Here is a 14,200-nt window from a genome sequence, read left to right as displayed (position 1 = left end):
TGGGTAGTGTGCGGCTATTCGGCACGAACTCGCGTGGAAAACGTTGGGGAGGGAATTTCCAAGGCAAAGTAGGGAAGCCTCGATCCGTCACGATCAAACGGTACCCGTGATTTAATTGTCGCTCGAGAGAAAGGGACCCAGTTATCATTTTCTTGTCCAAGATCGTATCCTTCTCCATATTAATCTTTATGCGCTCAAGATTTTGATCACTTATTCCAGTAGTAATTGTATTATATTTTTTTCAAGATCGAAAAGACTGAAAATGGACTATTTCGATTTACTCTCGTAGAGAGAGAGAGAGAGAGAGGAGGGGATTTAACTCGAGCTCTCTCGAACGAAGTTCTCGAGGAGAGAACTGGATTTGAAGGAGGCGGTTATATCTCGACGTCTATCTGAATAATAACGTGTACGACAACATGTCAAATTATTCAGAAGTTGCGAGGCGTGTACGCGAGCGTTTGCACGGGTGCGTACGTGCGTGTGCCACGTCGAGGAAACCGTCGGGGGTTGGCGTAGCGGGCAGACACGTGTTCGCGGTGGCGGTGACTCTCGACAGCAGTTTTATAATTGTCGGCAATCTCGAGATCGATCGTTTCGAATGATCCATGATTTTTTTCGTTCATATCGAATTTTTTCATTCGAAATTTCACCTCGTTAATACGATAATACGAAGAATTTTTTTTTGTCGATCGTGAGAAGTAATTAAAAGAAGGGGAAAGAGATTCTTTTGTTGAAATACAATCGAGAAGAAGAAGAAGAAGAAAAAGAAAGAGAAGTCGTAAAGTTGTATTGGAACAATTGCGAGGAAAGACGATTAATTCGAAGGAAGTCGATATTTATCCGGGCAAAATTACATCGAAAACAAAGTCGCTCGATCTCGATCTCGATCGAAAGTATCCCGTTCACCGAGTTCCGAGTTACACGATCGATGGAAAAGTCGTGATAACGACCTTTCTCTATCGAGATTGACATTTAGATTACACGACTCGTGGATTGTCATGCGAACAGCGGACCCCTCTAATAGGCTCTATTAGCATGAAACGGTGTAATCGGTTCGTCGTATGCACACACATGCCGGAGGAAAGGGGACGACGAACTTGGGCTTCTCCCCAACACTGCCACCTCTCCAATTTTCGACTCGACTCTTTTGCATATTTTCAAACATATTCGTTGCAATCAATTTTTTCTATTCTTCTCCATACACAGCTATCTCATTTTTTCCAAACTTACTTAATTCTCTCCCTTAAATTAACTCTCACTAACCCCAAGCATTAATTTTACCAAGCATCGATAATTAATAATTAAAAATCTCCACGCGAAGATTGACCGAGAGCAAGTTGGCAGCCCTGCCTCTCCTCTCATTATGCGCGCGCATCACGTGACGCGTCTCCTCCGAACTCTCGAGCTGCTACCAGCTGGTAATGCGCCCGAGCATCTCCTCGAAGGAGACGCGCACCTGCGGCCGCCCTTCCTTCCGTCTAATTATTCGGCCGGCTTTTTTAACTCGCGGCGATTTATATCGAGCAATTAGCCCCGGCTGTAGCGCTAATTGGAGTGAGACCGGCGTATAAACGTGGCCTGGACCACGGGTCGGCCGATAAACACCGACTATCTCGTTAGTGCCTCGCGTGGGGTTCCCATGCACTTTCGCCTGCCACGATTCGACGAGGAAAGTTTTCGTGCGCGAGATGGAGGAGGGTTTCAATTCAATTTGACCAGGAAAAATTAACCGGAGTTTTACCGGGGCTTGATCAATTTTCAACGTACACGTAGAGAGAGAGAGAGATTAAAAATATCGATCCACTCGAAGGAGTTTTGTCAAGCTTCAAATCTTTTGGGGAAAATATGGAAATTCCAGAATTTTTACATTTTATAACCAGAAAACTTTGATATCGACGAATTAGAGAGTTAAAAGTGGAAAATTACTTAGGTTTGGATTTTTAGGTTAGGAAGAGAATTAATTTCTAAAACAGAGATAGATCCGTAAATCCTGTGATCTGTAATTCGATCTCGAAACCGTGCGTTTCCAAACACCGTTAAGAAAAAAAAAAAAAAAAAAGAAATATTCAAATTTCGCATTGGAAAGGGAAGAGAAATGACCGAGTCGGTGTCCGGACGTGGAATCGGTAAGAACGTTTAACGAGTAGGTCTACAGAGCGAGAAAACGTTTAAGGTTTCAAGGTGTTTAGGAGCAGTTTCGTACACGGCGAGCAAATTGCCCCTTTTCGACCCACCTTACCTTCCCCGAAAAGTGGCCTGTTCCTGGTTAATGACGAGGCATTTTCGCGCCTCCCTTCGCTACCTGCCAGACATTGATGGACTACTATCCTCAATTTCAGGTTATTTTAATTTTAATGTTTTCGTACGAGAAATCCGGATTTCCTTCCCATATTTTATTCACCTCCCCTTTGGGACAGAATCGTTGCGTACCTAACCTCTTTCCATTTCGCATCGTCCTGCATCGTCGTCGAAAAAATTTTATCTCCTTATACTCTTCTTAGTTGTTTTAAAAATAATAGAGATAGATTTCGTTGTGTATAAAATTGTATAGCACGACACAAGATTACGCATCTTGGAAAAACGAAAAGTTCAATTAATAAAACTTGGCAGATTGGAGAGCTCGAAGAATCGAAAAATCGATCGTATCTCCACACCAGAAGAAATGAATGAATGTGAAAGGTATGTGAACGAGAATCCGTATCGACATCTAACTTCCTACACACGATCCACTAGCAACTATCTTTCTCCTTCAGCCAAACTGTCTCGTCTATTCCCACCGATGATGGAATTTATAAGACGTGACACAACGACTATCCACAGCTGGATCGTTCATCGGTATCTTGGTCGAGAATTGCCTCGTGCACTCGTCCATGCATATGCATAGGCACGATACACTGCCGTTTATCCTCTGCTCGATTTTTAATAATGGTATTTAAGTTTTATCAAAGTGTAAAAATACATTGTAATCTCATATTTTAACATATATTTTACATATCAAGTAATATTATTCAGATCGTAATAAATAAAAATAAAAGGTGAATAAATTTTTAGATGGACGTTAAGAGAGAATGAGATTAAAATTTAACGGCCAATAATTAAGCTCAATTAAAATCAAATACATTAATCGAGCCGATCTTATTATTTAAACGATAAAAAAAATTCTCTTTTCCAAACTAATTTTTCTATACATAAATTCTGAAATAAATACATATACCTGTGTGACAATAGAATACGCGAGGAGACAGACATCGGATAATTAAGTAGTTAGTTCATTTTCCAAATTGGTATATAAAATATATACCTCGGCTATACGCAAATTCTTGTGCGCATAAATTCCAAATTAAACCTGTTGTTAAAAAAAATAAACAAATGCCCGGATATCGCGTATACAATGGTACACGAATGGATAGAGGGCAGCACCAGAGGGTCCAGTTGCGCGAGATCTCTCGTGGCAGATATGGCGTTGGCCCCTAAACATCCACCATTATATTAAATTGTGTATATTTCCCTTCATAATTACTCGAATTATGTAAATCGGTATGTTAATACACTGCATCCACCCTCCTGAAACCTCTCCCTCCTCGCTACGCAAAGCCTCTTCCTCTCGCGCAGTACCTCGACCGCCACGCCACCGTACGATTACAGCAATTTCGTTTAAGCGTGCGCTAAATGTTACTTTATGCGCTTTTTATTCAACCGGCATCCGGTCTCGCGGATACGTGCACCGTCCCTCGGGTCCTCTTTTCTAGATCGTGCCCCGTTTAACGCGCGCCTCTATTTACATAATATTTCGCGAGGAGATACGTATCGTGAGCGTGCTCGAATCAGAGGCCGCGGATCTCTGGTCGTCGTGAAAGTGCCGTGAGTGATTGGCTTAAAAAAAAAAAAAAAAAATTGGATAGTCCGTGTGTGAATTTTCGAAAATTTCGGGGAAAAGTCTTATTTTGGACAAAATGAATTATAAAAAGATTTTGATTCGGAAGAAGTGATCTAGATCGATATCAAGATTCTAACCTATAAAAGTTTAAAATCCATACGACGAAGATAAATCGGTAGAAAGTGCACGTTGGGCGTAATCGGACTGTAAAAGAATTTTCACGATATGAAAAATAAAAAAAAAAAAAAAAAAGAAATTCTTAATTAAACGAGACAAAGACAAATCGGTAGAAAGTAAAACACGACACTACGAAAGAATTTTTATAGCGCAAGCGTGGCCGTGCTCGTTTATCTTACATAGTTTCTCGTCCCAATTATCCGTCGCGTGAAAAATTTATTCTTTCCGCATATTTTACGTTAGTCGGCCGGTGTAGCCGCCCTATTTACATAATTTTTCGCGAGATCGATATCGGGGCAGAGATTGCACCGCTTTAATGAGGCACGGCAACGAAATTAGGAATCTAAAGCCATTCACGCGGACCTGGCCACGCAAGGTGATCAACCGGCGATCGACGGATAAGTGCGATCTCTGTTATTAGCGATAGGAATCGATTCATAAAGCAAATCGACAACCACCGAAGGCGGTCGTACGAGGGCGCGCAACTCAATTCACTCTTCGTGTTTCGGGTTTAAGTTTAGCGCCCTCTTTCGCGTTAATACTCTCGGTAATGTCGTGTAAACATGGTGTCGTACAACGTGTTTTTCGTGGATTCGTCGTTTTAAAAGTTTCGGGTCTGACAAGATTTCGAAAAATTATGACAACGACGAGATATTGCGGTGAGGTTATGGTGAATAATAATTATGTTTTTTACATTATTAACCGTGGGAAAAATTTTATGTTTTGATACAGGATTCTTTTCCTCTTTTAATATCGAAAAAATGATTAAAGAACTATCCGTATAACCTGAAGAACGATATGTTACGATATGTACATAACAACAAGTGTTAAATGGTAAAATATTACTGAAAAAAATTAAAGTTTTTACAGTATGATATGCAATTGGTTATTCTGCGTAGCAGTGATATACTTGCTTCTAAGTATTTTTTATAGTATGATAAAATTCTTATTCTATATAGCAATAATATACGTAATTCTACATATTATTTATTTACTTATTAATTACAGGTAATCAAAGAAATTTTTACTTAAATTAAGAATTATATTAATATATATATATATATATATATATATATATTATTATAAATCAATTTAGATAGGATACCATTATTTATTTGCAGCGAAGTCAATCAAGAATAGAGCGTCGTTATTTCACGGAACTATTATATTTTTCGAAACTTTTAAACGTTATAACCTCTCTAACCGTGCGATTATATATTCGCGTATAAACATCGAAAACTTCAAGTCGAATGTTAATACAACAAGGACGACAACTTGTGCCCCGACAGTCTTGCCAACGTCTAAACGCTGTCTGATCCCTCGGTTGGGAAACAAGTTCAAGGAGACTCGTCCAATTGACACATCGGGAGGCACGTTTCCAGATCAAGTTCATCGAATCGGAAGAACGATATTATTAACGACTCGATTCTCGTTTTTTCTCGTAGGAGAAGCCGCGTACAGATTACCAAGTAATCCACGGCCTCATTACCGACGCCAATTATCGAATGGGACGAATCGATCGGTGGCAAACGATCCCCGCCGACTCTCAATCAACTTTCCGAGGCGAAGGACGCTGATCGACGACGAGCAGCCGGATGACGATCGACTGCAATTTCGATGATGATACGGAATTATCCATCCGAGAGAAGGGAGATAGCAGCCGGGCCCCGCGAACAACGAAGTGAGTCTGCCTTACCGACGTCTCTCTCTCTCTCTCTCTCTCTCTTTCGCACCCTCTCGCTACTTTAACAAATGTTTCTCAAGGTACACACACACCCCACCACCTCTTGGTCGATACGTGTATCGGGCCGGTGTACGAAGAGGACTTGTGGAGAGGCTTTATTACACGTAGGACGGAGTGGAAGGACGATCACGGATCCGCGGGCGAACTTCGTTACGGACCTATGTGATTTTCCATGCAAATTGAGTTGTTCGCCTGTCATTATGCTAATAAAAGTAATGACGCGTCGCGTATGTACCGAGTAATGCAGCTGCTGTAATGAACCACGGTGTAGTATATCGGCTTTGGAGGTCTTCGCCACCGTTTCGAGAAGCGTGACACCGCGACGTTTTCCACGCTTTTGTGGAGCACAACACCTGGCTGAACCGAGAAAATATCGTTAAAGAGAGTTGGTTAGATTTGTACGAGCAACCTTTGGTAACCAGGTTATTCGTTTATATTAAATGAAATGCGATCTTCTCTTCTTCGTTGCATTGTTTTGATACTCGTCTCTCGTTTTCAACCATTAATCTCATTCGCGCCGTGATCTATATATTGTGTAACGTATATTACCATACCTTTTATTAGCCCGAGTGTGTATATTCATTCTCATAACCTAGAGAAATAACCTAACCTCAAATATGATTTTCTCTTTATTATTATCATCTTGTTTCGACCCGTTAAAGATCGAGTGTATTTCTAATTAAGTAAAATAAATAAATAAATAAGTAATTATCACGTCAAATATCGCACGTTATGTAAACACGTTGTTTATACAACAAGAGGCGCACTATTAATTACAATTTCATTGTACACCATCGATTGTTTTTGTATACTTGCGGTGCACGTGCACATGCCTTGACCATCTTATCTAATGATAAATCGTTCACAAGGGAAGTGGATAAATGACATCTGTCCGGTTAATTAGTTCGAGAAATGTCGCGGCGCGGTGTGTGCGTGAGGAAAGAGAATGAAGGGTATGGAAGTTTGTTCTGGAAATCTGATCGAGAAACATGTGCATATTTTTTCTTTTTTTATTTATTATCTTTGTTTTTAATAACGGGTTACGATCATATCGATACAGAAAGTAAATATCAAGGGGAATCGGGGGAATTTTTCGAGAGAATAATAGGGTGAGATGATGGTAATTATCGCGAATGATGTTTATAATTATTTCGTTAACCCTTTGCATTAACGCATTTGCATCGTCGTTACGTGAACACGCGAGAAATTTAACTTTATACATTACATAAATATCTTTTTTCTTGCGTTTACGATCGAATTTACAATTACTCGTGGAAATGATAATTATTTTTCTGAAATTCACGAGACTGTGAAAGTTAATTCAGATATATGTATCATTACTTACTTTTTACTTTGTCATTATCTTTTACGAATTTTTTTTTTTTTTTTTCAGTGTAAAGAATTAAAAGACGCAAGAAGAAAAGGAAAAAAAAAAAAAGATCGAAATGGATTTTTTTTACAAAACAATACTCGTCAGGTTAACAGTACAGGTTAACCTAACCTAAATCGCACTAAACGAGACGCATTAAAATTACGGAATTTTGAATCGACGGAATCCCGTGTTCAAAAAAATAAGAGAAAAGAAACACGTATACGTGTATATATCGAAAGAGAAAAGGAAGAAGGACTCGAAACAATCATCGACGTCTCCCTTTCTCACAAACCGGTACTCGTCACTCGGCCAGTGCATCGTGGGAGTGATTGCGGAAACGTCTGACGGTGGCGCAGCCGCGTTTACGTGCGTGCATAATGCATATCGCGTGACTTCGTCACGGATCCGGACAGTTACAACGTGTACACGCGTAACAATATCGCGTATCAAGGGGAATCTCGTTCTCTCTCTCTCTTACACACCCGCTCCCGGCGACGTCTGGCATTTTAATCGAAGCTGCGAGGGAGAAATGGTTTGCTCGCGGCCGGGGTACCGTAACGATCGCGTTATAAAATAGAGACCGTAAGCCACTTTTGCCCATGCTACGATCCCATGACTTTTTCTCGAACCATCGTCCATCGCGGAAACCGGCCCGTCATAATTAGGGACGTCGCGATTACGATATCCGACTATGGATCTCCCCGGTTGATAAAGAAGGCCGCCGGCCTGTTTGGCTCCTTAACCGGAACTCGTTTGCTTCGTTTAGCGAAGGATATGTTGGAGGATTGTCGAGGGAGACGCGCGTTTCCGGATCTTCAGCGTTGGATACGAGACTCGTAAAAGTGATCATTCGGTGGGTGAACATTCGAATGAACGAATAACTATTCGTTCTACCATTGATGAAGGGAGACGTTTTTGGAGATAGACAAGATCGAGGAGAATTGGGAAGGTGGTGCCCTCTAGCGGTGCGAGAGAATAGTAAAAATAGTGAATTTGGCACGCGAAAGGTTAGGTTAGGTTATTAGGTAACAAGCGTGGAAAGTAAAGCGTATTTAAAGAAATCTTTCGATCGATCGACGATCAAAATCGTTTCGATGGATAATGCTCTCCGTATGATTATTCTATATTCGAAATTAAATATCTTCGATCGACAATTGTGATAACAAAAAAGAGAAAAAAATAATAATAACAAGCCATAGTACGAAATAACGATTACTAATAACACAATGCGAATATCGGGAGAACCGGTTCAAAATTAAAAATAACGCGATTATTCGTTAAACAGGCCGAGTTTTTCACGTGACGCGGTCGTGTTCCGAGCAATTTGTAAAACAAGAATCACCGGTCTCGCGTATATACGCCTCGGATCGCGGCCTTGCCTTTTTTCCAACGCGCGCCGCCTGTATCGCGAGCGGCGCTATAAGCTGGCAATTAAAAGCGTGCAGCAGGGACATTTATGTTGGCACTAACTGCCCGTTAAGACGAAGGAACCGCCTAACCGTGGAAGGTGTAATTGGCCGGCGTGGTGAACCCGCAGCTCGTAAAACAGCGGGCGTGCCTAGCCGAGGGCCGCAATTTTTCCGCCATCGCGTATCGCGTTACCACGAATTTTTCGATGAATCCTTCGAAAAAACACGTTTCTCCCTTCGATCAATCCTCGTGCAATTAATTAATTAATTAATTAATTAATTCGTATTCGCTTCTCTACGGCGACGCGAATAGTAACGCGACACTAGCGCCACGTGACTTTATCAACTTTAATAAAATTCGATTTTGTATTCCCTTGGAATAATAAATACCATTATACACGATAGCTTAATAAAGTTGTTAAAATATAAAAAATCGTTTAGAATCGTTAATGATTTCACGGTTTCCACTGTCGTGGATAACGAACGTCTTAATTTTCATTCGTTCAATTTTTTTTTTCTCTCTCCCCCCTCCCCCAAGTTTCCAATTAATCTCTAAACTCGTTCCCCCCCGGTGGAATCTCACGATCTTCCATTCCGTTCCATTCTCGGAGGAATCGTTAATTTAATAACGAGAAGACTTAATTAGGGAGGAATAAGCCGTTTGATAAGCCGACATTGATCAAAAATTCACGAGGCGACGTAATCGGGTATCCAATAGGCTACAATGTGTGTATATATATATATATAGTTTATTCCGGCGTTATATCTTCGCACGCATCGCGCGCACGAAACGGAAGAGCCAAGTCGAGCGGATCCTTCGAACACGCGATTATAACCACGGGCCAAGATGTATCCAGCTCTAAATAAATTCACCGAGTGTCAACACCGATTTATGCTTTAGGATTATGGTTCTAATTAGCCACGTGCACTCGGTACACCGTGCTTTACGGTTCCGTGGAACAAAAAAAAAGTGTGTGATTTATTGCTAACGGTGTTTCGTTCGGAAGCTAGGGGAGAAAAAAAAAGGAGGAGGGTGGGGAGGAGGGGGAGGGAAGAGGAAAAAATGGAAACGCTAAGTAATTTTCGTTTCTACGATTTTAATTACGAAGTCCACTTTCTTTCACGCGAAGAGTACGTTCAACCCTAAGTAAGTTTCTTTTCAATCTCTTTCGAAAATACGATTATACGATTAAAAGTATTTCTCTTCGATCGATTGGTTGCAAGGATAGGTTAGATTTCTTTCTTATTCTCATAAATAATAATAATCGATCTAGAATCGATCTTTTAAAGATGCGTCATTCCATATTGTATGGAAACTTTTGAAAAGTATAAAAAAAAAAAAAAAAAAAAAAACTCGGCCACGATTCAACAACTGGACGAAAAAGATCGATGAAATTGACGAGGGATCGATCAACCGCGTCCACGATCTTCGCGCCTTCGCGTTATCATCCCTTTCGGATCCCTCGTACGTCTCTCGTACGAATAAAAGGAAAGGACGAGGGGGCAGGGGGAGAAGGTTGGGGCCAGGCTCATTAACATCTCCTTTGGACACGCGTTCTCCGCGGTTTTCGCGGCGATATATTTTAATTAACGATTTACGCCGTAAATATCGTTTATCGGCGCCGTAAGTCAGCCGAGGATATAACATTCGTTTTCGGGACGAGGAGTTGCGTGGGTGTGACATCGGTTTCTCTGCGTGGACCGGTCAAAGGAGGGGAGGGGAAGGGGAGGGAGGGTCTGGGTTAATAAATATTATTTCGAGCAACGCGATCGTTCACGGATCGTATTCGATTTGAATTTAATATCGAAATTGAGATTAATATTTTAACGTTTCTTTCAATGTTCCTTTAACATTTTCTGTATCTCGTTTTTATTTACAATTTTAACGAGCACACCAGAAAAGGTTCGATTCGAAATCTAGCCATCTACTTCGAAATATAATTATCTCGAATTTGGTATTTTTGGTTGGCTTCCAAGCTCGAAAATAGGAATAGCTCGAAATTCGGTTGTTATTAATTTGGTTTGGGGGCCCGACGGGGCGCTGGCGACCCCCTCGTGCGTGTCAGCCGGGGTTGGGCCCTTCCCTGCCTCGCCCTCTCGCCCTTGGGACTCCCTTGAGACAATGGCCGCCCGCGGTGCCCGATGTCTCCGACGACGTCTCCGGACCCCCGCCGGGCCACGCATGCCCGCCGTTTTACTGCTATAGAGACGTCAGATATCCGTCCCGTCATTTCGTATTCGTGGCCTTCGGGGCCCCGCCAGAATTTCAGCTCTAATGGATATGCGTGAAACCGCTTATCGCGGACTATTTTTTCTTCTCTCTCTTCCTTTTTCTTTTCTTTCCTTTTTTTTTTTTTTTTCATTTTATCTCGATAATTTGTACAGATATAATCTCCGTATAAATTCACTCTATTGGGATAAAAATGGCGAATGGCTTCGTTAATCTAACAAAAAGCGGTTCTAAATATTAGGATACGTATAAAAGAGTAAAGATGAGAATTTGATCAAATCGAATTATTTGGGGAATAAACGATCGAAATAATAATCTCCAAATTATAATATTCTCTCGATGTCTTGTTAAAGATCTGCCGTTTAATAACCTAAACTAACTCTTGAGAGACTCTTATCAAAATCTTGACAGAATGCATATGTAGAAAAACCTAAATCGATCGAATGGACGTTTCTCGAAAGACAAATCACAAATCACAATAATATTTCAACTGGATGCCTCGTTAAAGATCTGCCGCTTAATACAAACCTAACTCAAAATGGAACCAACAATAATTTCCAAAAAACATAATTTATTACACAAATAGATAATCTCCAATACACATACAAAAAAAAACCTAATCGAATAAACGTTTTTAACCAAAGACAAAAAATCGCAATAAGTCAATAAAGACGCTCAATACAAACCTAACCCAAAAGACTCTCGTCAAAATTTCTCGACTGAAATGAAACTAACAGTAATTTCCAAAAGCTTGATTCAGAAATGGACGCGTGAAAATGGACGTTTCTCGAAATCCCAAACGCGAAACGTCCAAATACGAATCATAACGGACGATATTCGTCCCTCGATCCGCCGATTTAATTGAGACCTAACCATCGTCGTTCCCCGATCACACGCGTGCCCGATCGAGATCGAGGGCCGCCTCCTCTCGCGGATCCCTTTCACGAAAAAGGAGGCCCGCTGGATTTATCGTGACGCATCGGGACACTGACAAGAACAGCTGTGCAAGGGGCCCGGCCTCGCAGCGGGAAACAAACGCACGATAACGATCCAACGTGTTTTGCGCCGCGTATGATGTTATTGTCGCGATTGATCGCGATTTTCAGAGCTTGGAATCGGCTGATTTATCGAGGCATAGGGTAGGGTGACGAGGATGAAAACTATTGGATTTTTCGTCTTCGAAATTTGATAAGTTTGAAGTTAATAGAACAATGTGAACTTTGATAATCTAGAGATTACATCAGTTTAAGCGACTTTTTCACGATTAATGCCCGATCTGAAATTGGGTGTTGTTATTATTACTGTATCTTGGGCAATGTGGTCTTTGGTAAAATTTGAAAATTATTATGTCTGACCACGTGCGCCAAAAAAGAGGGAAATATCGTGAAAAATTTGTAATTATCATTCGATCATAAATAGGAAAAATTCTCGCAGGGGGGACGACGAAAAGGTTCTGGGAGCTGGATTCGTGCCGCTCTCAGACCTGCTTTCGTGAGTCCTTTGGGTGGTAGCGTACCCACGAACCCGAGCTAGTAACATTCTAGTGAATAGAGAAGATAGAGTGTTACTCGCGTTTCCATTTTAACTAACAAACTTATTAAATTAACAATTTGGATTATTAGAACCACTCCTTAAAATAGCAACTAATCTAACGAATGTAGAAAATAAAGTGTTCACATTTCCATTTTATCTAACAGGCTTGTTAGATTAAAAACTTAGATAATTGGAAGCGTTCTTAAAATCTAGTAACATCTAGTGAATACAGAAAATAGAGCGGTACTCGCGTTTCCATTTTATCTAACAGTCTTATTAGATTAAAAATTTTAAGATTAACAGAATCACCAAGATGACTCTACTCAGAAATCTAGCTAGTTACGTTAGAATAACTGTTTGTGTTCACGCGATCGTAACCACGAGCAACATATTTGACTGTTTCGAAAATCATTGATTCCATGCTCTATGTAAACGCTCCTTTTTTTGCCGAGGTTTTGTTTGCTCATACGTTCTCCCGCTCGATAGGCGGTGAATACAGGGTGGAGCACGCAATCACTCGCGATTAGCGATATTAATCTGTCCATATAAGGCGAGTCTTCTTCGCACGTTTAATATTTTCATAGAAATTGCAACGCTAATTTTCTCATTTCCTTTCCAATTATTCCATTTTTTTCTTTTTCTTTTTTTTTGTTATACTTATCTGCCCATGCAAGAAAGACCAATTTTCTTTTCGTATCGTTTCAATCAAGAGAATTTCGAGCGGATCAATCATAGGAATTAAACGTCATTTCCACGAAAATTGAATTGAATCAACTTTTATCCAAAAGAGATTAAAAAAAAATAATCGTTCTAAATAATTTCTCCACCCTGTATGTTCGCGCGCCTGAACGAACGAGAGCGGAATATCTCGAAATTTTGAATGCTACTTACACCCTGAATTTCGATTTCCGGCCCCCAGATGGCAGATGATGGCATCGTAATGGCGTCGAGGAGATGACCGTGGCATGATATGGAACACAAAGTAGACATTAGAGATGCTCCTCCACAATCACAAAGCTTCCAACGAAACTGGCAAAGCTTCGAACGAACGGATTTCACGGATTTTTATTTACAAACTAGAATTTAAACATTTCTTTTTTTTTACAAAGATGTCCTCGAAACTCGCGCCGGTGCTGCCCTCTTTACGGCAGATTCAATTTCCCGTGAAAAATTTCAAAAACGATGAAAGGAAGCTTTAAAAAAAATCTCCCTCTCGCCTCGTTCTCGCCTCGATTGTATAAAAATCCATCGATAAAAACGATTCTCTCTCTCGCCGCAGAAGAAACGGCCAATATCTTCGATATCCCCGAAAGGAGAGAACTCAATCAACCGTCGTCTCTCCCTCGATAAAAAGAAAAAAAGAGAGAGAACGGCAGAAGAAGCGAGGAAACGCCGCGTCACAGCTAGCTCTATCTTACGACAAACGTGTTAATTAGAAATTCATCGTTCCCTCGGATCGAGGTCGAGAGAGAGAGAGAGAGAGGCGAGAAGGCAAGAAGCGAGGCGGCCACCGCCTCACCGTGAAACTCGGTGATTTTTCGAGGCCGAGACGTGCACAACTTTTTTGCAAGCCGATCGAAGCGATCGAGGTGTGCTGCTCGCGGCTCTCGCAATGAACGAAACGCGATACGCGCGAGACTTTTTTTCGGGCCTGCGCGAATCGATCATGGCGTCACGGGAAAGAAACCCGTTCGCTCGCGCCAACTGCACTCTGGCTTCGCCCGCATTCGCTCCGTTACTTTTACCGTGCGTAAGGGAGGATGGATAGCTCTCCCCCCGCTTTCTCCCCCTCGTTGGATTGGTATTTTATGGCGGTGTAAAAAAAAAAAAAAAGAAAAAAAAAAGCGGAGATAATGGC

The 14,200-nt window shown here is 41.1% G+C and overlaps 1 protein-coding gene and 1 long non-coding RNA gene across 6 annotated transcripts in view; one reads left to right on the top strand and one right to left on the bottom strand.

Annotated features, from left to right (window-relative positions):
• The window catches only part of sowah (ankyrin repeat domain family member sosondowah), a 129,987-nt gene that overhangs the window by 37,286 nt on the left and 78,501 nt on the right, over positions 1-14,200 (bottom strand). The gene's annotated exons all lie outside the window — the stretch shown is intronic.
• Positions 4,520-6,506, top strand: LOC116415605 (uncharacterized). Its single transcript, XR_015293675.1, has 5 exons — positions 4,520-4,713; positions 4,787-4,888; positions 5,176-5,424; positions 5,500-5,735; positions 5,819-6,506. It is a non-coding gene; the product is annotated as an uncharacterized LOC116415605 (long non-coding RNA).

The sequence above is a fragment of the Apis florea genome, unplaced genomic scaffold, assembly GCF_048593485.1.
Source record: "Apis florea isolate Af1SG1 unplaced genomic scaffold, ASM4859348v1 contig_1914_pilon, whole genome shotgun sequence".
Classification (NCBI taxonomy): Eukaryota; Metazoa; Arthropoda; class Insecta; order Hymenoptera; family Apidae; genus Apis; species Apis florea.
The sequence above is the reverse complement of the archived record's forward strand: the minus strand, read 5'-3'. Positions and strand labels throughout refer to the sequence as shown.